Raw genomic sequence first — 22,557 nt, 5'->3', positions numbered from 1 at the left:
GGACTCAGGATAAGTTGGATACACTGAAGTAAATGTGGCCAAGGCCCTTGGGCCTCCAAAACATGGAATGGCAGAGCATGACAGATCATCCCAATTGTTTTACCCTTGTCAAAAATGTTTTAAGGTGGTATGGGAATTGTTGTTGAGGAAAGACTCGCATCTGTATTAGTCGGTGGAAACATCGCATCTGCTAGAGGTGCTTGAGTTGAAACCATGGTCAGTCCCTTCCAGGGCCTTAATCTCGAACATCCATACCAGGGAGCTTAGAAGTTCTGTGTTCACTGAAACGACTTCAGAGGGACACCCATTTGTGGCAGTGCTTTCCCAGAAGAGGAAAGGAGATAGAACAAGGATGTACACAGAGCCTTTTGGATACTTTGAGGAAAGTGCAGGCCATGGGCCTTAGACTTCCATAACATGGAATGGCCAAGCACGACCTGTGGTCCAGGCAACCTGTCTACCTCTGCCCAAAGGCTTCAAACATGGTAAGAGCAGTCTGTTTTGAAAAATCTCACAGCAGTTTTGCGATAGTGGAAATATGGAATGTGTGGGAAGTGACTGTGCTGAAAACATGAATAGTCGCTTACCAGTGAACATTGCAAGTTCTGACTTCCATGAAGCTTCTTCAAGCGGACACCCCTTCCTGTCAGTGTTCCCTGTTCAGGAAAGAAGTTAGAACAGAGATGGACTCAGGAGAATTTGGATACTCTGGGGTAAGTGCAGGCCAAGGCCCTTAGCCTCCAAAACTTGGATGGCAGAGCAAGAACACAGGTCATCCAAACTCTTCCACCTCTGTCGAAAAGGCTTCAAAGTGGTATGGGAAGTGTGGTTTAGGAAGGAATAGCATCTGTTTTAGTCGGTGGAAACCTGGAATCTGCTGGAGGTGCCTGGGTTGAAACCCTGGTGAGTACCTTCCAGGGCCCTAATCTGGCACATCCATACAGGGAGCTCAGAAGTTCTGTATTCAGTGAAACAACTTCAAAGGGACACCCATTCCTGGCAGTGCGTTCCCAGTAGAGGAAAGATGCTACAACAAGGATGTACGAAGGGCATGGTGGATACTTTGAGTAAAGTGCAGGTCATGGGCCTTAGACTTCCATAACATGGAATGGCAGAGCACGACCTGGGGTCAATGCTACTTCTCTACCACTGTCAGAAAGGATACAAACGTGGTAAGAGAAGTCTGTTGTGAAAGGCCTCACAGCAGTATTGCGACTGTGGAAATCGGGAAGGTTTTGGAAGTTACTGTGCTGAAAACATGGAGAGTCGCTTACCGGTGACCCTTGGAAGTACTGTGTTCCTGGATACTGCATCAGGTGGACACCCTTTCATGGCAGTGTTCCCAGGTCAGCCAAGAAGTTAGAACAGGGATGGACTTAGGACTAGGTGGATACTCTGGGTTAAGTGCAAGGCAGGGCCTTGGGTCTCCAATACATGGAACGACAGAGCACTACAGTTCAACCCCATTGTTCTACCTCTGTCAAAAAGGCTTCAAGGTGGTATCGGAAGTGCTGTTTAAAAAAGACTCGCTGGGGCGCCTGAGTGGCTCAGTGGGCTAAAGCCTCTGCCTTCTGCTCGGGTCATGATCCCAGGGTCCTGGGATCGAGCCCCACATCGGGCTCTCTGCTCAGTGGGGAGCCTGCTTCCTCCTCTCTCTCTCTGCCTGCCTCTCTGTCTACTTGTGATCTCTGTCTGTCAAATAAATAAATAAAAAATCTTAAAAAAAATAAAAAATAAAAAAGACTCGCAACTGTTTTATTCTGTGGAAACATCAAATCTGTTGGAGGTGCTTAAATTAAAACCACGGTGAGTCCCTTCCAGGGCCCTAATCTCGAACATCCATACAGGGAGATTAGAAGTTCTCCATTCAGTGAAACGACTTTAGAGGGACACCAATTTGTTTCAGTGCATTCCCAGTAAAGGAAGGAAGATAGAAGAAGGACGGACTCTGAGCAGGTTGAATACTTTGAGGAAAGTGCAGGCCATGGGCCTTAGCCTTCCATAACATGGAATGGCAGAGCACGACCTGTGGTCAATGCAATCTATCTACCTCTGTCACAAAGGCTTCAAACGTGATAAGGGAAGTCTGTTTTGAATGGTCTCACAGCAGTATTGCGACCGTGGAAATCTGGAAGCTGTCAGAAGTTACTGTGCTGAAAGCATGAAGAGTGGCATATCGGTGACCATTGCAAGTTCTGTGTTCCAGGAAACTTCTTCAGGTGGACAGCCATTCATAGCACTGTTCCCAGTTCAGGAAAGAAGTTAGAACAGGGACGGATTCAGGACAAGTTGGATACTATGAATAAAGTGGAGGCCAAGGCCCTTGGGCCTCCAAACCATGGAATGGCAGAGCACAACAACAGGTCATCCAAACTCTTCTACCTCTGTCAAAAAAGCGTCAGAGTGGTATGGTAAGTGTGGTTTAGGAAAGAATTGAAACTGTTTTAGACAGTGGAAACATGGAATCTGCTGGAGGTGCCTGTGTTGAAACCCTGGTGAGTCGCTAGTCGCCCTAATCTCAAACATCCATACCAAGGAGCTTAGAAGTTCTGTGTTCACTGAAACGACTTCAGAGGGACACCCATTCTTGGCAGTGCATTCCCAGAAGTGGAAAGGAGATAGAACAAGGACGTACACAGGGCCTGTTGGATACTTTGAGGAAAGTGAAGGCCATGGGACTTAGACTTCCATAACATGGAATGGCAGAGCACGACCTGTGGTCCAGGCAACCTGTCTACCTCTGCCCAAAGGCTTCAAACATGGTAAGAGCAGTCTTTTCGGAAAGGTCTCACAACAGTTTTGCGACCGTGGAAAAATGGAATGTGTGGGAAGTGACTGTGCTGAAAACATGAATAGTCGTTTACCAGTGACCATTGGAAGTTCTGAGTTCCAATGAAGCTTCTTCAAGCGGACACCCATTCCTGTCAGTGTTCCCTGTTCAGGAAAGAAGTTAGAACAGGGACGGACTCAGGAGAATTTGGATACTCTGGGGTAAGTGCAGGCCATGTCCCTTCGGCCTCCAAAACATGGAATGGCAGAGCACGAACACAGGTCATCCTAACTCTTCTACCTCTGTCGAAAAGGCTTCAAAGTGGTATGGGAAGTGTGGTTTAGGAAAGAATAGCAACGGTTTTAGTTGGTGGAAACCTGGAATCTGCTGGAGGTGCCTGGGTTGAAACCCTGGTGTGTAGCTTCCAGGGCCCTAGTCTCACACATCATACAGGGAGCCTAGAAGATCTGTGTTCAGTGAAACGACTTCAAAGGGACACCCATTCCTGGCAGTGCGTTCCCACTAGAGGATAGAAGATACAACAAGGATGTACATAGGGCATGGTGGATAGTTTGGGTAAAGTGCAGTCATGGGCCTTAGATTTCCATAACATGGAATGGCATAGCATGACCTGGGGTCAATGCTACGTCTCCACCACTGTCACAAAGGATACAAACGTGGTAAGAGAAGTCTGTTGTGAAAGGCCTCACAGCAGTATTGCGACCGTGGAAATCGGGAAGGTTTTGAAAGTTATTATGGTGCTGAAATATGGAGAGTCGCTTACCAGTGACCCTGGAGTACTGTGTTCCTGGAAACTTCTTCAGGTAGACACCTATTCATCACAAGGTTCCCAGTTCAGCCAAGAAGTTAGAACAGAGATGGACTCAGGACTAGGTGGATACTCTGGGGAAAGTGCAAGGCAAGGCCCGTGGGTCTCAAATACATGGAACGGCAGAGCACTACAATCAACCCAATTGTTCTACCTCTGTCAAAAAGGCTTCAAGGTGGTATGGGAAGTGCTGTTTAGGAAGACTAACAACTGTTTTATTCTGTGGAAGCATTGAATCTGCTGGAGGTGCTACAGTTAAAACCATGGTGAGTCCCTTCCAGGGCCCTAATCTTGAACATCCATACCAGGGAGCTTGAAGTTCTGCATTCAGGGAAACGACTTCAGAGGGACACCCATTTGTTTCAGTGCATTCCCAGTATAGGAAAGAAGATAGAACAAGGACAGACTGTGAGCAGGATGGATACTTTGATTAAAGTGCAGGCCATGGGCCTTAGACTTCCATAACAGGGAATGGCAGAGCACGACCTGTGGTCAATGCAACCTGTCTACCTCTGTCACAAAGGCTTCAAACGTGAAAAGGGAAGTCTGTTTGGAAACGTCTCACAGCAGTATTGTGACCGTGGAAATCAGGAAGGTGTTGAACGTTACTGTGCTGAAAGCACTAAGAGTGGCATACCGGTGACCATTGCAAGTTTTGTGTTCTAGGAAACTTCTTCAGGTGGACACCCATTCATAGCAGTGTTGCCAGTTCAGGAAATAAGTTAGAACAGGGATGGATCCAGGACAAGTTGGATACTGTGAATTAAGTGGAGGCGAAGGCCCTTGAGCCTCCAAAACATGGAATGGCAGAACATGGCAACAGGTCATCCAAATTCTTTTACCTCTGAGAAAAATCTTCAAAGTGGTAGGGGAAGTGCTGTATAGGAAAGACTCGCAACTGTTTTATTCTGTGGAAACTCCAAATCTGCTGGAGGTGCTTCAGTTAAAACTATGGTGAGTCGCTTTCATTGCCCAAATCTCGAACATCCATACCAGGGAGCTTAGAAGTTCTGCGTTCAGTGAAACGACTTCAGAGGGACACCCATTTGTTTCAGTGCATTCCCAGTAGAGGAAAGAAGATAGAACAAGGACGGAATCTGAGCAGGTTGGATACTTTGAGTAAAGTGGTTCTTTCTTTATTTGCATATATATATATTTTTTTCTCTTGTCATAAACTTGTATCAGTTTTTTTTAATCTCTTTTTGTTTGTCTACTTCATAAATCTTACCTTGGGGCCCATCTGGGCTGGACCTTCTTTTTCATCTTCCCTTTCTTTCCTGTCTCTCTCTCTTTTTTTTCTTTTCTTCTTTTCTTTTTTTTTCTTTTTCTTTTTCTTTTCTTTTGTCTCTCACTTGGGTGGGGAATCTGATGGCTTAGAAGTGTTCCAGGGTGCACCTTGACTGCACCACAGTTGATACATCCAGCTACATCTGTTCAGTCATCTCCCGCCAAAATGACTAGGAGGAGGAATGCCCAACAGAAGAAAAATACAGAGGATGGACCTTCTGCAACAGAGCTAACGGCTATCAACATAGACAATATGTCGGAAAGAGAATTCAGGCAAACAATTATCCAGGCAATAGCTAGTTGGAGAAAGCCATGGATGACCAAATGGAATTGATTAGGGCCGAACTGAAAGCGACCAGACAGGATGTTCACAATGTTAGGGCGGAGCTTAAAGCCACCAGGGAGGAGGTTCACAATGCTCTCAATAAGTTCCAATCTAATCTAAACTCTCTCAAAGCTAGGGTACCTGAGACAGAAGATAGAATTAGTGATCTGGAAGACAAATAGATAGAGAGAAAGGATCAGGAGGAAGCCTGGAACAAACAGCTTAGAAACCACGAAAACAGAATCAGGGAAATAAATGATGCCATGAAGTGTCCCAACATCAGAATTATTGGAATCCCTGAAGGGGAAGAGAAAGAAAGAAGTCTAGAAGATATAGTGGAACAAGTCCTTCATGAAAATTTTCACAAGCTTGTAAATGGAACCAGCGTTTAGGTACTAGAGGCTGAATGGTCTCCACCCAAGATTATACATTCCAAAAAAACATCATGACACCTGATAGTCAAATTGAGGAATTATAATTGTAGGTATAATCTCTTGAAAGCTGCCAGGACAAAGAGGCTCCTTACTTACAGAGGGAAGCCCATCAGAATAATGTCAGACCTGTCCACAGAGTCCTGGCAAGCCAGAAGAGGCTGGCAAGATATATTCAGGGCACTAAATGAGAAGAACATGCAGCCAAGAATACTTTATCCAGCAAGACTGACATTCAAAATGGATGGAGAGATAAAGAGTTTTCAAGACCGGCAAGGCTTAAAAGACTATGCAACCACCAAGCCGACACTGCAGGAAATATTAAGGGGGGTTCTATAAAAGAGGAAAAATCCCAAGAATAGCATTGAACAGAAATATAGAGACAGTCTACAGAAAGAAAGACTTCAAAGGTAACTCAATGTCAATAAAAACGTATCTATCAATAATCACTCTTAATGTGAATGGCCTAAATGTGCCCATAAAGCGGCACAAGGTTGCAGATTGGATAAAACGACAGGACCCATCCATATGTTGTCTACAAGAGACCCATTTTGAACCTAAAGATACACGCAGACTGAAAGTGAAGGGGTGGAGAAGCATCTTTCATGCCAATGGGCCTCAAAAGAAAGCTGGGGTAGCGATTCTCATATCAGATAAATTAGACTTCAAACTAAAGACTGTAGTCAGAGATACAGAAGGACACTACATAATCCTTAAAGGGACTATCCACCAAGATGATCTAACAATTGTAAATATCTATGCTCCCAATATGGGAGCAGCCAATTACTTAAGAATACTGTTAATCAAGATAAAGAGTCATATTGATATGACTACACTAATCGTAGGAGATCTTAACACGCCTCTCTCAGAATTAGACAGATCATCGAAGCAGAAAATCAATAAAGAAACAAGAGCATTGAATGACACATTGGACCAGATGGACCTCATAGATATATACAGAACATTCCACCCTAAAACAACAGAATACTCATTCTTCTCAAGTGAACATGGAACCTTCTCCAGAATAGACCACATACTGGATCACAAATCAGGACTCAACCGATACCAAAAGACTGAGATTATTCCCTGCATATTCTCAGATCACAATGCTTTGAAACTGGAGCTCAATCACAAGGAAAAGTTCCGAAGGAACTCAAACACCTGGAAGCTAAAGACCACCTTGCTTAAGAATGCTTGGATCAACCAGGAGATCAAAGAAGAACCGAAACAATTCATGGAAACCAATGAGAATGAAGACACTTTGGTACAAAGCCTATGGGATACAGCAAAGGCGGTCCTAAGGGGGAAATACATAGCCATCCAAGCCTCCGTCAAAAAAAATTGAAAAATCCAGAACACACCAGCTGTCTCTACACCTTAAAGAACTGGAGAATCAACAACAAATCAAACCAACTCCACACATAAGAAGGGAAATCATCAAGATTAGAGCTGAGATCAATGAGGTAGAAACCAGAGATACAGTAGAATGTATCAGTGAAACTAGAAGCTGTTTTTTTGAAAGAATCAATAAGATAGATAAACCATTGGCCACACTAATCCAAAAGAAAAGAGAGAAAGCCCAAATTCATAAAATTATGAATGAAAAGGGAGAGATCACAACGAACACCAAGGAAGTAGAAACAATCATCAGAAGTTATTATTAACAGTTATATGGAAATAAGCTTAGCAACCTAGGTGAAATGGATGCATTCCTGGAAAAATATAAACTACCAAAATTGAACCAGGAAGAAATTGACAACCTGAATAGACTGATATCTAAGAACGAGATTGTAGCAGTGATCAAAAACCTCCCAAAAAAACAAGAGCCCAGGACCTGACCGACTCTCTGGGGAATTCTACCAAACCATCAAAGAAGAAATAACACCTATTCTCCTGAAGCTGTTTCAAAAAATTAAAGCAGAAGGAAAACTTCCAGACTCTTTCTATGAAGCCAACATTACCCTGATCCCAAAAACAGGCAAAGGCCCTACCAAAAAGGAGAATTTTAGACCAATATCACTGATGAATATGGATGCTAAGATTCTCAACAAGGTCCTAGCCAACAGGATCCAACAGCACATTAAAAAGATTATCCACCATGATCAGGTGGGATTCATCCCTGGGCTACAAGGATGGTTCAACATTCGCAAATCAATCAATGTGATACAACAAATTAATATGAGAAGAGAGAAGAACCACATGGTCCTCTCAATTGATGCAGAAAAAGCATTTGACAAAATCCAGCATCCCTTCCTGATTAAAACCCTTCAAAGTATAGGGATAGAGGGAACATTCCTGAACCTCATCAAATGTATCTATGAAAGACTCACAGCAGGGCGCCTGGGTGGCTCAGTGGGTTAAGCCGCTGCCTTCAGCTCAGGTAATGATCTCAGGGTCCTGGGATCGAGTCCCGCATCGGGCTCTCTGCTCAGCAGGGAGCGTGCTCCCTCCTCTCTCTCTGCCTGCCTCTCCATCTACTTGTGATCTCTCTCTGTCAAATAAATAAATAAAATCTTTAAAAAAAAAAAGAAAAAAAAAAAGAAAGACTCACAGCAAATATCATCCTCAATGGCAAAAAGCTTGCAGCCTTCCCGTTGAGATCAGGAACAAGACAAGGATGCCCACTTTCACCACTCTTGTTCAACATAGTATTAGAAGTCCTAGCGACAGCAATCAGACAACAAAGAGAAATAAAAGGTATCCAAATTGGTAATGAAGAGGTCAAACTCTCTCTCTTCATAGATGACATGATTCTTTATATGGAAAACCCAAAAGACTCCATCCCCAAACTACTAGAACTCATACAGCAATTCAGCAACGTGGCAGGATACAAAGTCAATGTGCAGAAATCACTGGCTTTCTTATACACTAACAATGAAAATACAGAAAGGGAAATTAGAGAATCGATTCCATTTACTATAGCACCAAGAACCATAAGATACCTGGGAATAAACCTAACCAAAGGGGTAAAGGATCTGTACTCGAGGAACTACAGAACACTCATGAAAGAAATTGAAGACACAAAAAGATGGAAGACCATTCCATGCTCTTGCATCGGAAGAATAAACATTGTTAAAATGTCTATGCTGCCTAGAGCAATCTATACTTTTAATGCCATTCTGATCAAAATTCCACCGGTATTCTTCAAAAAGCTGGAGCAAATAATCCAAAAATTTGTATGGAATCAGAAGAGACCCCAAATCGCTAAGGAAATGTTGAAAAACAAAAATAAAGCTGTTACCTGATTTCACGTTACCTGATTTCAAGCTTTATTACAAAGCTGTGATCACCAAGACAGCATGGTACTGGCATAAAAACAGACACATAGACCAGTGGAACAGAGTAGAGAACCCAGATATGGACCGTCAACTCTATGGGCAATTAATCTTCGACAAAACAGGAAAAAATATGCAGTGGAAAAAAGACAGTCTGTTCAATAAATGGTGCTGGGCAAACTGGGCAGCTATATGTAGAAGAATGAAACTCGACCATTCTCTTACACCGTACACAAAGATAAACTCAAAATGGATAAAAGACCTCAACGTGAGACAGGAATCCATCAGAATCCTAGAGGAAAACATAGGCAGTAATCTCTTCGATATCAGCCACAGCAACTTCTTTCAAGATATGTCTCCAAAGGCAAAGGAAACAAAAGCGAAATTAAATGTTTAGGACTTCATCAAAATCAAAAGCTTCTACACAGGATAGGAAACAGTCAACAAAACAAAGAGGCAACCCATGGAATGGGAGACATTGTGAGGGAAGTGTGCCTTAGGTAGGATTCATGGCAGTGTTGAGTCTGTCAAAGATGAAAGATGTTGGGACTGACTGTGTGGTAACTGGACTAGGCGCTTATAGGACTCTAGTCTCAGACATCCATCCCCTTGACTTTAGGAAGTTCTGTTTCAGGGAAACTCCTTCAGTTGGATTCTCATTTCTGACAGTGTCTTTCCAGTAGAGGCAAGAAGATAGAACAAGGACGGACAGAGGGCTGCTTGCATACTGTGAGTGAAGGTAAGGGTAAGACACTTAGGCCTCTAAGACGCATACTGGAAGTTCACCACCTGTGATGTTCCACAGTGTCTACCGCTGCTCAAAGCACTTCAAATGTCCAAGGGAACAGTGCTATTGGACGTACTCATTCCAGGGATGGGTCTGTGGAAAGTTGGAAGCTGTGGGACCTGTCTGTGTTGAAATCATGAAGTGTCACATACAGGCCCTTTACAGGTGATTCATAGGAACGTATCTGTTCAGGGATACTACTTCGGGTGGATACTCATTCATAACACTGTCTTCTCCTTTGAGGAATGAAGATAGAACAAGGAAAGACTAGGTATGTTAGGTACTGTGAATAAAGAGCTGGCTATGGAGCGTAGGCATCCCAAACACTTATTGATGTTCACGATCAGTGATCATCCGCACTGTCTATCTTTCTCAAAAACGCATCAAACATTGTGAGGGAAGTGTGCCTTAGGTGGGATTCATGGCAGAGTTGAGTCTATCAAAGAAGGAAGCTGTTGGAATAGTGTCTTTCCAGTGGAGTAAGGAAGAAAGTACAAGGACGGACAGAGGGAAGATTGCATACTGTGTGTGAAGGGCAGGGGAAGGCACTTAGGCCTCTAAGACGCATACTGAATTTTCACTACCTATAATGTTCAACAGTGTCTACAACTGCTCAGAACACTTAAGAAGTCGCGAAGGAACTGTGTTATAGAAGGTACTATAACAGGGATGAGTCTGTGGAACGTGGGAAGCTGAGGGACCTGTCTGTGTGAAATCATGAAGTGTCGCATACAGGGCCCTTACAGGCGATTCAGAGGAAGGTGGAACCTCATTCATAACAGTGTCTTCCCTTTTGAGGATGAAGATAGAACAAGGATGGACTTTAGACGCATTAGGTACTGTGAATAAAGTGCAGGCTATGGCGCTTAGGCATCCCAAACACATATAGGATGTTCACAACTAGTGGTCATCCGCACTGTCTTTGTCAAAAACGCTTCAAACATTGTGAGGGAAGTATGACTTAGGAGGGATTCGTGGCACTGCTGAGTATGTCAATGAAGGAGGCTGTTGGGAATGTGTGGTAAACTGGACTAGGCGCGTATAAGGCTCTAGTCTCAAACGTACATCTTCCTCATCTTAGGAAGTACTGTTTCAGTGTAACTCCTTTTGTTAGATTCTAATTTCTGACAGTGTCTCACCAGTGGAGTAAGGAAGACAGAACAAGGATGGACAAAGGGCTGGTTGCATACTGTGAGTGAACTGCAGCATAAGCCACTTAGGCCTATAAGACGCATACTGGATGTTCACCACTAGTAATGTTCCACATTATCTACTTCTGCTCAACACTCTTCAAATGTCGCGAGGGAACTGTGCTATAGAAGGTACACATAACAGGGATGAGTCTGTGGAAAGTGGGAAGCTGTGGGACCTGTCTGTGTTGAAATCATAAAGTGTCGAATACAGGGCCCTTACACGTGATTCCTAGGAAGGTATATGTTCAGGGATACTACCTCAGGTGGATACTCATTCATAACAGTGTCTTCCCTTTGAGGAAAGAAGATAGAACAAGGACGGACTATGGACGCATTAGGTACTGTGAATAAAGTGCTGGCTATGGAGCTTAGGCATCCCAAACACATATTGGATGTTCACGACCAGTGTTCATCCGCACTGTCTTTCTGTGTCAAAAACGCATAAAACATTGTGAGGGTGTGTGCCTTAGGTGGCATTCATGGCAGTGTTGAGTCTGTCAAAGAAGGAAACTGTTGGGACTGACTGTGTGGTAACTGGACTAGGCGCATATAGGGCTCTAGTCTCAGACGTCCATCCCCTTGATCTTAGGAAGTTCTGTTTCAGGGAAACTCCTTCAGTTGGATTCTCATTTCTGACAGTGTCTTTCAAGTGGAGGAAAGAAGATAGAACAAGGACGGACAGAGGACTGGTTGCATACTGTGAGTGAAGGTAAGGGTAAGTCACTTAGGCCTCTAAGACACATACTGGAAGTTCACCACCTGTGATGTTGTGATGTTCCACCGTGTCTACCTCTGCTCAAAGCACTTCAAATGTCCGAGCGAACAGTTCTATTGGATGTACTTACGCCAGGGATGAGTCTGTGGAAAGTTGGAAGCTGTGGGACCTGTCTGTGTTGAAATCATGAAGTGTCGCCTACAGGCCCCTCACAGGTGATTCAAAGGAACGTATCTGTTCAGGGATACTACTTCGGGTGGATACTCATTCATAACAGTGTCTTCCCCTTTGAGGAATGAAGATAGAACAAGGACGGACTATAGACGCATTAGATACTGTGAATAAAGAGCAGGCTATGGCGCTAGGCATCCCAAACACATATAGGATGTTCACGACCAGTGGTCATCCACACTTTCTTTGTCAAAAACGCTTCAAACATTATGAGGGAAGTGTGCCTTAGGAGGGATTCGTGGTAGTGTTGAGTATGTCAATGAAGGAAGCTGTTGGGTCTGCCTGGTAAACTGGACTAGGCGCGTATAAGGCTCTAGTCTCAGATGTCCACACCCTTGATCTTAGGAAGTTCTGTTTCAGGGTAACTCCTTCAGTTAGATTCTAATTTATGACAGTGTCTCTCCAGTGGAGTAAGGAAGATAGAACAAGGAAGGACAAAGGGCTGGTTGCATACTGTGAGTGAAGGCCAGGTAAGGCACTTAGGCCTCTAAGACGCATACTGTAACGTTCCACAGTGTGAACCTCTGCTCAAAACACTTCAAACGTTTCGACGGAAATGTGCTATAGGACATACAGAGGACAGAAATGAGTCTGTGCAAAATGGGAAGCTGTGGGACTGGTCTGTGTGGAAATCATGAAGTGTCGCATACAGGTCACTTATAGGTGATTCATCGGAACGTACCTGTTCAGGCATACTACTTGGGGAGGATACTCATTCATTACAGTATCTTCCCTTTTGAGGAATGAAGATAGAATAAGGACGGACTATGGGCTCATTAGGTACTGTGAATCAAGTGCAGGCTATGGTGCTTAGGCATCCCAAACACATATTGGATGTTAACGACCAGTGATCATCCGCACTGTCTTTCTGTGTCAAAAACGAATCAGACATTGTGAGGGAAGTGTGCCTTAGGAGGGATTCGTGGCAATGTTGAATATGTCAATGAAGGAAGCTGTTGGGTCTGTGTGGTAAACTGGACTAGGCGCGTATAAGGCTCTAGTCTCAGACATACATCCCCTTGATCTTAGGAAGTTCTGTTTCAGGGAAACTCCTTCAGGCAGATTCTCATTTCTGACAGTTTCTTTCCAGTGGAAGAAAGAGATAGAACAAGGACAGAGAGAGGGAAGGTTGCATACTGTGAGTGAAGGTAAGGGTAAGACACTTAGGCCTCTAAGACACATAAGGGAAGTTCACCACCTGTAATGTTCCACAGCGTCTACCTCTGCTCAAAGCACTTCAAATGTCCGAGCGAACAGTGCTAAGAATGTACTCATGCCAGGGTTGAGTCTGTGGAAAGTTGGAAGCTGTGGGACTTGTCTGTGTTGAAATCATGAAGTGTCACATACAGGCCCCTTACAGGTGATTCATAGGAACGTATCTGTTCAGGGATACTACTTCGGGTGGATACTCATTCATAACAGTGTCTTCTCCTTTGAGGAATGAAGATAGAACAAGGACGGACTATAGACGTATTAGGTACTGTGAATAAAGTGCAGGCTATGCGCTTAGGCAACCCAAACACATATAGGATGTTCACGACCAGTGGTCATCCGCACTGTCTTTCTTTGTCAAAAACGCTTCAAACATTGTGAGGGAAGTGTGCCTTAGGAGGGATTCGTGGCAGTGTTGAGTATGTCAATTAAGGAGGCTGTTGGGTCTGCGTGGTAAACTGGACTAGGTGCGTATAAGGCTCTAGTCTCAAACGTACATCCCCTTGATCTTAGGAAGTTCTGTTTCAGGGTAACTCCTTCAGTTAGATTCTAATTTCTGACAGTGTCTCTCCAGTGGAGTAAGGAAGATAGAACAAGGATGGACAAAGGGCTGGTTGCATACTGTGAGTGTAGGGCAGGGTAAGGCACTTAGGCCTCAAAGACGCATACTGGATGTTCACCACCTGTAACATTCCACAGTGTCTACCTCTACTCAAAACACTTCAAATGTCGTGAAAGAACTGTGTTATAGAAGGTACTATAAGAGGGATGAGTCTGTGGAACGTGGGAAGCTGTGGGACCTGTGTTGAAATCATGAAGTGTCGCATACAGGGCCGTTACACATGATTCTTAGGAAGGTATATGTTCTGGGATACTACCTCAGGTGGATACTCATACATAACAGTGTATCCCCTTTGAGGAATGAAGATAGAACAAGGATGGCCTAATGGCACATTAGGTACTGTGAGTAAAGTGCAGGCTAAGGCGCTTAGGCATCCCAAACACATATTGGATGTTCACGACCAGTGATCATCGGCACTGTCTTTCTGTGTCAAAAACGCATCAGACATTGTGAGGGAAGTGTGCCTTAGGTAGGATTCATGGCAGTGTTGAGTCTGTCAAAGAAGGAAGCTGTTGGGACTGTGTGGTAACTGGACTAGGCGCATAGAGGGCTCTAGCCTCAGACGTCCATCCCCTTGACCTTAGGAATTTCTGTTTCAGGGTAACTCCTTCAGTTAGATTCTCATTTCTGACAGTGTCTCTCCAGTGGAGTAAGGAAGAAAGAACAAGGACGGACAGAGGGTAGGTTGCATACTGTGAGTGACGGGCAGGGGAAGGCACGTAGACCTCTAAGAGGCATACTAATAGTTCACCACCTGTAATGTTCCACAGTGTCAACCTCTGCTCAAAACACTTCAAATGTCGCGACGGAACTGTGCTATAGAAGGTACTCATAGCAGGGATGAGTCTGTGGAACGTGGGAAGCTGTGGGACCTGGTGTGTTGAAATCATGAAATGTCAAATACAGGGCCCTTACACGTGAATCCTAGGAAGGTATATGTTCAGGAATACTACCTCAGGTGGATACTCATTCATAACAGTGTCTTCCCCATTGAGGAAAGAAGATAGTCAAGGACGGACTATGGACGCATTAGGTATGTGAATAAGATGCTGGCTATGGAGCTTAGGCATCCCAAACACATATTGGATGTTCACGACCAGTGTTCATCCGCACTGTCTTTCTGTGTCAAAAATACATCAAACGTGAGGGATGTGTGCCTTAGGTGGCATTCATGGCAGTGTTGAGTCTGTCAAAGAAGGAAGCTGTTGGGACTGACTGTGTGGTAACTGGAATAGGCGCATATAGGGCTCTAGTCTCAGTCGTCCATCCCCTTGACCACAGGAAGTTCTGTTTCAGGAAAATTCCTTCAGTTGGATTCTCATTTCTGACAGTGTCTTTCCAGTGGAGGCAAGAAGATAGAACAAGGACGGACAGAGGGAAGGTTGCATACTATGAGTGAAGGGCAGGGTAAGGCACTTAGGCCTCTAAGATGCATACTGGATGTTCACCACCTATAATGTTCCACAGTGTCTACCTATGCTCAAAACTCTTCATATGTCGCGAGGGAACTGTTCTATAGAATGTACTTATAACATGGATGAGTCTGTGGATAGTGGGAAGCTGTGGGACCTGTCTGTGTTGAAATCATGAAGTGTCGCATACAGGGCCCTTACACGTGATTCTTAGCAAGGTATATGTTCAGGGATACTACCTCTGGTAAATACACATTCATAACAGTGTCTTCCCCTTTGAGAAATGAAAATAGAACAAGGAACGACTATGGATGCATTAGGTACTGTGAATAAAGTGCTGTCTATGGTTCTTAGGAATTCCAAATACATATTGGATATTCATGACCGGTGATCATCCGCACTGTCTTTCTGTTTCAAAAATGCATCAAACGTGAGGGATGTGTGCCTTAGGTGGGATTTATGGCAGTGTTGAGTTTGTCAAAGAAGGAAGCTGTTGGGACTGACTGTGTGGTAACTGGAATTGGCGCATATAGGACTCTAGTCTCAGACGTCCATCCCCTTGACCTTAGGAAGTTCTGTTTCAGGGAAACTCCTTCAGGCGGATTCTCATTTCTGACAGTGTCTTTCCAGTGGAGGCAAGAAGATAGAACAAGGATGGACAGAGGAAAGGCTGCATACTGTGAGTGAAGGTAAGGGTACAACACTTAGGCCTCTAAGACACATACTGGAAGTTCACCACCTGTGATGTTCCTCAGTGTCTACCTCTGCTCAGAACACTTCAAATATCTGAGGGAACTGTGCTATAGGACTTACTGGCGACAGAAATGAGTCTGTGGAACGTGGGAAGCTGAGGGACCTGTCTGTGTTGAAATCATGACGTGTCGCATACAGGCCCCTGACAGGTGATTCATAGGGACGTATCGGTTCAGGGATACTACTTCGGGTTTATACTCATTCATAACAGTATCTTCTGCTTTGAGGAATGAAGATAGAACACGGACAGACTATGGGGCACATTAGGTACTGTGAGTAAAGTGCAGGCCATGGCGCTTAGGCATCCCAAACACATATTGGATGTTCACGACCAGTGGTCATCCGCACTGTCTTTCTGTGTCAAAAACGCTTCAAACATTGTGAGGGAAGTGTGCTTTAGGAGGGATTCGTGACAGTGTTGAGTCTGTCAAAGAAGGAAGCTGTTGGGACTGACTGTGTGGTAACTGGAATAGGCGCATATAGGGCTCTAGTCTCAGATATCCATCCCCTTGAATATAGGAAGTTCTGTTTCAGGGAAACTCCTTCAGGTGGATTCTCATTTCTGACAGTGTATTACCAGTGAAGGAAAGAAGATAGAACAAGGACGTACAGAGGGAAGGTTGAATATGTGAGAGAAGGTCAGGGTAAGTCACTTAGGCCTCTAAGACACATACTGGACGTTCACCACCTGTGATGTTCCACAGTGTTGTCCTCTGCTCAAAACACTTCAAATGTCCGAGGGAACTGTCTGTAGTATCCAGAGTCTAGCACTTTAGAGAAAGCCTTTGATGTGTGTTGTGTGCACCCTGCTATTGTGTTTTACCTGCTCCGTCCTTCAGTCCAGTTATCTGCAGAGACTCTCCTTGCCTCCTGTGGGAAGTGCTTAGTCCCTGGCCTGAATGTGGCATGTTTTAACTAGGTCTGCTCTGGTCTGCTTGAGAAATGATACCTGATACCAACTCCACTAGAACTGAGGCCTGCAAAACTCTCTGGTCAGGAGATGGAGTGTGAGTAGGGGTTTGTGCTGGTCTTGGGGTGGTGGTGGTGAGCACTGCATTTGGACTGAGGCATGTTTGCCTGAGAAGGGCAGTCATGCCAGTATACAGGGGAGTGGGGGTGGGGCTTGGTGTAAGCAGGTGAAGCAGCCAGTGTTGGCTCTATGCTGCCTCCTGCTAGTGGCTCTGTGTTTATGTTGATAGGCTGGGAAGGGAAATGGCACTGGCCAGCTCCCTTATTCCCAGAGAGATGTCTCTATGAACGTTGCCTTGTTGCCTTGTAGGGATGCTGAGATGTGCAAATAATCTCTCTGTTGTGTGTCCCAGGTGCTCTTCACATTGCTGTTTCCACTCTGTCTGTCCCTTGTGTTGTTTGTCTGCCTTCTTCCAAGGAGCAAGGCAGTACTCTCTGGGTTCTACCCCAGCCAAGCCAGCTGATCTTTAGAACTTCAGGCTTTAAGCCCTGATGGTTGCAAGAATTCAAGAAACCCAGCCCCTCTCATTTTCCAAGCCAATGGCTTTGGGGAAACCTTCTCCTTGTGCATTCCCCTGTGAGATCCCCTCTCTCACTCCTCTATGACCATGGTTCCCTCCCCTCTGCAGCACCTGCAGTACGGTTCTCCCATAAACCATGTTTCCATACTTCCCATCTACTTAGATGTGACCTCTTCTCTCCCTTTAGTTATGGAGTTTGTTTTATTAGTCTTCAGGTTGATTTCTGGGGTATTTGGGATGATTTGATAGTTACTTAGATGTGTTCATGGCATGAGATGACCCTAGGGTCCTCCTACTCCACCAGCATCTTGTGTTCTAACATCCATGAAGATGTTTTAAGAGGTAATATATTACACACAGGCCATCTTGATCTCCAGGTTGGTGCTACCTAAACAAATATCTCTGTAAAATAGTATTAATTTCAAATATTTAAATCTTTAAAAAATATAGTCTTTCTTTGCTCTGGGCAGATGCAGCTTTATACTAAGACACACAGCTTGAGCAGCCAGCATGCACACACTGGATAGCTTTCCCCACTCACTCTGTTAGCTGGGTAGCTTCAAACATGTCCCAAAATGCAACGAGTTTATGCAATCCTGAGTTAATGCCACTAAAATGGATGTCAGAGTAGTAAAATATTAATTAGAAAATTAGTAAAGTAATATTGGCATTAAGATATTCAAAGAACTCCCTTTTGTTTTGTTTTGTTTTGTTTCCCTTCCCCCCAGGAAGACTTTATAAAAGATGAAGAAAGAGTAATTGCATTTTGAAGAATAGGTAGGATTCACATAGGCAGAAAAAAAAATATAGAGATATTTTCAGTTGGGTAGATGAAACAGAGTGCACAAAAAGTATGAAGATTGGAGAGAGAGATTTGTGAGAACAGCTGGTAAAAGCATTTGGTTGGAATTGTTGTATTGAGTGTGAGAATTAGGATAAGAGAAGAAATACAGTTTTCTGCCAAGTGACAGAGGACTTTGAATATTAGAATAAAGAATTTAAACTCTACCCTTTGGGAAGAATAAATCACTGAAGCATTTTGAGAAAATGATTGATATAATTAAAAGGAATCATTTTAGAAAATGTCAGTACAATAGAAAAGAAAATTTTCCACTTAAAATGAAAATCAGTAATGGTTGCTCCTGAGAAATGCTAAACTGCAGATTAGGTAAATAAAATCATCTCCAATTCACCTACAGTGAGGTAAGGAGTACTAATGTTTTAGTGTACTTAAATCTAGATTTGTTCCATGCATGTAGTGCATTTTACAATTATATAAGCATATATGTTATAAAAATATTGTTTCACTGTGCATAATATTTTACAGATACTTTGTCATTGCATCAGATAATATGGATTTATAGTTAATAAGGAACACATCTCCTATTGAACTACATAAAAGTTTTACACACACACGTGTGTGTGAGTTCAATTTAATTACAAACAACACAAACACATATTGTCATTTGTACACAGATATACGTATGAAACCTGGAAGGAGACTGAAGACTTAGACACAGGCAAATGCTGGGAATGGCCACACACAACTGACTAAAGATAAATAAATAAATCCCCAAACAATATTGGGTTTGAAATATTGAAAATAATTCTGGATATATAAATGAAATTTAAAAATCAGAACTGGAGTGCCTGGATGGCTCAGTGGGTTAGCCTCTGCCTTCAGCTCAGGCCATGATCTCAGGGTTCTGGGATCCAGCCCCACATTGGGCTCTCTGCTCAGTGGGGAGTCTGCTTTCCCCTCTCTCTCTGCCTGACTCTCTGCCTACTTGTGATCTCTCTCTCTCTCTGTCAAATAAATAAAATCTTTAAAAATAAAAATAAAAATCAGAAGAAATTATAAACAACTTCAAATGATATATAAGAAAAAAGGTAAAAATGACATTTCTATCAATATATCTTTATAAATTTTCTACACACACACACACACACAAATAAAATCTAAATATATCCAAAGCCATAAAAGAGATTAAATCAGCAAGTAAAAGTTACCAAAAATATTATTTGTTAGTTCGAAAATGTTTTATAAGCTAATGCCAGGGAACCTTCAATAAAGTAGCAATTCCCTTATTGTACTATTGGGTCCATGGAAGAGGGGGCAAGACTGATCCAAAGAGAAGGTCAAGCAAAGCTTTATTTTGTGCCAAGCATCAAGAATCAAACTGACCAGCCAGGACCATCTCATGCAAAGAGGTGACCTCTCTCTGCCTTACAGACTAGCTTTTAAGGGCGAAGGCCATGTGGTTGGGCCTGGCCATGCACAGGTGGCCAGTGAGATTGTAACACAGAGAAAGCTGTATAGTCCTGCTAGGTCACACATAAGTGACCAATTGAATTGCAATTTACCCTATAGTAGATATTTGAACTAGCTTTTCACCTTGGTCAGAATTAGTGCCCAAAAGGCACCCAAAGGCGGGGCCCATACTCCTTGGTAGCTAGGGAGACAGTATGAGCCCCTACTGATTGAATACCTCCACCTGGCCTGACCCACCCTTGTATTTGGGCTTTGTTACCTGGGACTAGTTTCCAGGACTTGTTAAACAAGGTCATTGTTTAACCGGGTGGAATTGCTCTGGCTAAATAGGCCCTTACAGTACTTTTTTGTTTTTTTTAAAGAAAAACACAGCATGAATATTTGTTCAATAAATAAGAAGAAATGGCTAACAAACTTTATAAGGATAGAATAAGATTTAAATCAAAAGAAGTAAAAAGAGATAAAAAATATAAAAGTTAGACCAACTCTCTTACAGAAAAAAATGCAGTAGTAATAATTATAAAAATAGAAAAAAACATAAAATTTCATCCGTATTAGTTTATTTAATCCTTAAATATACATGTGAGTTAAATGATATTTTAGTTTTTATAAAGACGTGATTTGGGTGACAAAGAGAGTAAATGCTTTTGCTCATGTTTCAGCTACTTTTGATAGCACCAGGTAGTCTAGGAAAAATATATGTTTCTACTGATTTCATTATAATTCACCTTCATATTAAATAAAGTACGCTAAATCAAACACAACAGTATATTTTGAAAAAAAAAATCTAAGTTCAAATAGTCTTTATCCCAAGCATAAGATGTATTTCAAGAAAAGATTATGTATTTATGCAATATGTATTATTAAGAGAGTAGGGGAGAAAATGTAATTGTATCAATCCATGAGGATAAACTACTTGATAAAACCCACAGCTAACATCACACTTAATGATGAAAGACCAAAAATTTCTCCATAAATTCAAAACAACACTAGGATGGCCACTCTCATTATTTCTATCTAATATTTTAAAAGATTGTAGCCAAAGCAATAATGCAAGAACAGATAAAAAGATATTAAGATTAGAAAGGAAGGAATAAAACTATCTGTATTTTCATGACATGATCTTGTGTATATAGAAACATATGAAATGTTTCTAGAGAAACATATGAAAATATACAAGGAAATTTAGAGCAAATAAATTCAGCAAGGTTTCAGGATACAATATCAATATACAAATTTAGTGGTGATTTTATACAGTAGAAATGAACAATCTGGAAATGAAATTAAGAAAGCAATTTAATTTTCAATAGAAAAAAATAATAAATTAAGTGGAAATAAACTTAAAAGAACTACAAAACTTGTACAGTAAAAAATACGAAAATCACTGAAAGAAATTTTATAAAATACTAAATGCATAAAAAGATATACCATGTTCATGAGCTGGAACATTTAATACTATTAAAATGGCAATCCTATTCAAATTGATCTATAGATATAATACAATTTCTATCAAAAGCAGCAGGGCTCCAAATAGCAAAAAAAAAAAAAAAAAAAAAAAAAAAATTAAAAGAACAAAATTAGAAGACTCATACCTCCTGAATTCACAACTCATCACAAAGTTAAAAATTTAATTATGTGTGTTATTGGATTAAGAGTAGATGAATGAATTAATGGGATAAAAATTAATGTTCCAAAATAACACCATATATCTTTGAGAAACTGACTTTTGATGAGGGTCCCAAGACACCTCAGTAGGTGAAAGAATAGTCTTTTCAACAATTAGTGCTGAAGGACAGCTAGTAATCTTATGCAAAGGAATCAAGTTGGACTCCTACCTTATACCATATATAAAAATTAACTATCTAATTTTTAAAAATAACTATCTAAATAAATAAATAAACTATAAGAGCTAAAACTATAAAACTCTTAGAATAAAACATATGTGTAAATATTTTTGATCTTGAATTAGGTAATAGTTTCTTAGAAATAATTCATAAAGTCAAAAATACAAAGAAAAAACAGATAAATAAGATTTCACCAAAATTATTTTTTTCTCCATCTCCAAGGACATGATCAAGAAAATGAAAGACTATCCACAGAATGGGTGAAGATATTTGCAATTCATATATCTTGTGACTTTCACAACCAGAGTATATCAAGAACTCTTACAACATGACAAAGAGACAACCACCCAATTAGAAAATAAGGAAATAACTTGAATAGACATTTCTCCAAGAATAAATAGCCAATAAGGGCATGTGAACAGGCACAACATCACAAGCCATTAGGTAAATACTTATTAAAGCCACAATGAAATGTTACTTCATACCAATCAAGATGGAAATAATCAGTAAAGTCAGAAAATAAAAAGTTTTGCCATAAATGTTGAGAAATTAGAATCCTCATCTATTCCTTGTTGAAACATAAAATGGGGGTGATGGACATTGAGGAGGGTATGTGCTATAATGAAGACTGTGAATTGTATAAGACTGATGGATCACAGATCTGTACCCATGAAACAAATAATACATTATATGTTAACTTAAAAAAAAAAAGAAAGAAAAGAAAACAAAGAAAAAATAAAAAATCAAATGCATTTAAGATTTAAATAATTCCACACCTAGGAATTTATGCTAAAGATATAATCAAGTATCTGTACAAAAATTAATCTATAAGAATGTCAACCATAGTATTATTCATCATAAAATAATTGAAAAACTAAATATTCTATACAAATGGAGTAATTAAAAGAAAAAGAAACATAAAATGATGGATTTCCTCTGTCAAACAATTTGACAGTTCCTCAAAAAGTCAAATTTAGAGTTATCATATAAACCAAGAATTCTACTACTAGGTATATATTTCTAACAGAACTGAAAACATATGTTTACATAAAGAAAACCATGTATATGAATGTTCATAACAACATTATTCTTAACAGCTCCAAATGGAA

Source organism: Mustela lutreola, chromosome 14 (assembly GCF_030435805.1).
Source record: "Mustela lutreola isolate mMusLut2 chromosome 14, mMusLut2.pri, whole genome shotgun sequence".
Classification (NCBI taxonomy): domain Eukaryota; kingdom Metazoa; phylum Chordata; class Mammalia; order Carnivora; family Mustelidae; genus Mustela; species Mustela lutreola.
Note: the sequence above shows the minus strand (reverse complement) of the source record.